We start from the raw sequence: 1,677 nt of genomic DNA on the forward strand, positions 1-1,677 counted from the left end.
ATACTAACTCATGCATCAGTTCCCAACATTACTTCAATAACATTCATATTTTAAGCTCGAAAGTTTACAGAATGTAGAAACTAAAAGTTTCCATATGATGTAACACTGGTATCATGAGGAGATTAATGATTTCAGATAAGAATAGTTATGAAAATATCTTCAGAAATATGGAGGATATTTATAATAAAAGATATGATGATATCTTGGAATTTCTAATTTCGAAGGATGGTGAAGAAAATCTGTCCGCAAGAGTTTAGAGTAAGGAGCAAGATATTCGCTAAAGACCTCAGCAGACATTGAATCATTTAGATTCTTTGAAGTCAAACTTATTCTTTATGATTTGTCCACGGCTTCTTTCATAGTTTCGCATAATCTGCTTTTCGGTACTAGATTTTCTATCGAGCGTTCCTAACACTCCATTCTTTATAATCAAACTTCTGACGGTTAAGGTCATTTACGGTTGTCTACAGTTTCTGCTGCTTCATTCAGCTTTTTCAACATTCAGAGTATTGATTTGTAGACTGGGTGCTTTTCAGAATTTCAGTATGGAAGATCATAATTCTAAGAGATAAATGTTATATGTTTACATATAACTGTTGATGTAGACATGCTGCGAGATTTCAAAATACTGATTGCTGATTCTCGGTATTTGGTATGAAAATTCTTTTATCAGATGCAGATGAGTAGATGATGAGACTTCAATAGATAAATATAGTGATTTATCGGAGAGATTTAAACTGAAGAGCGACGAGGTTGATGGTATATCTGCTGGTAATATGGTGGAATATAAAAGGTTTCCCGGTAATAATAAAAGAGCACGCAAATATATCAAGGTTATAGTAAGGCTAGTCCGACTGAAAAGTCGAAGTTGATTTGTTGGAGCTGTGATAAAATTGACTACTTTGAAAAGAGATCGCAAAGTTATTTTGGGTAATAATAACACTAAAGGAATTAGCACAGGTACTTGTTAAATGTTTACTCAGTTTCCGAGAGTTTTTCAGATGCATAACTATAGGCATCATTCTTTCCTTTCGTGGATGAGGTGTGATTGGTTTATCCTCTCGTTTAAGGTGTTTTCAAGAATCATGAAAGGTTTGAACGCAGATTGAAATCGCCAAGATGCAAATGAAGTTTAAAATGAAATCAAGTGGCAAACTTGAAGAAATATTTAATTTCATATGTTATAATCAATATTTTAATTCATTTTAATTGTCCAATATTATTAGTCCACATTCGATAGTCCACAGTTACAGTCCAATAATTCATATATAGTTTAATATATAATATTTGAATTAATTAATACGTTTCGTGACCCGTATACGTCTCAGACTCGATCACAACTCAAACTATATATATTATTGTAGAATCAACCTCAACCCTGTATAGCTAATGAAATGTCCCGTTCTTATTGATTAAAAACGTTCCATATTAATTGATTTCGTTGCGAGGTTTTGACCTCTATATGAGACGTTTTTCAAAGACTGCATTCATTTTAAAACAAACCATAACCTTTATTTCATCAATAAAGGTTTAAAAAGCTTTACGTAGATTATCAAATAATGATAATCTAAAATATCCTGTTTACGCACGACCATTACATAATGGTTTACAATACAAATATGTTACAACAAAATAAGTTTCTTGAATGCAGTTTTTACACAATATCATACAAGCATG

The sequence above is a fragment of the Rutidosis leptorrhynchoides genome, chromosome 8 (genome assembly GCF_046630445.1).
Source record: "Rutidosis leptorrhynchoides isolate AG116_Rl617_1_P2 chromosome 8, CSIRO_AGI_Rlap_v1, whole genome shotgun sequence".
Lineage (NCBI taxonomy): Eukaryota > Viridiplantae > Streptophyta > Magnoliopsida > Asterales > Asteraceae > Rutidosis > Rutidosis leptorrhynchoides.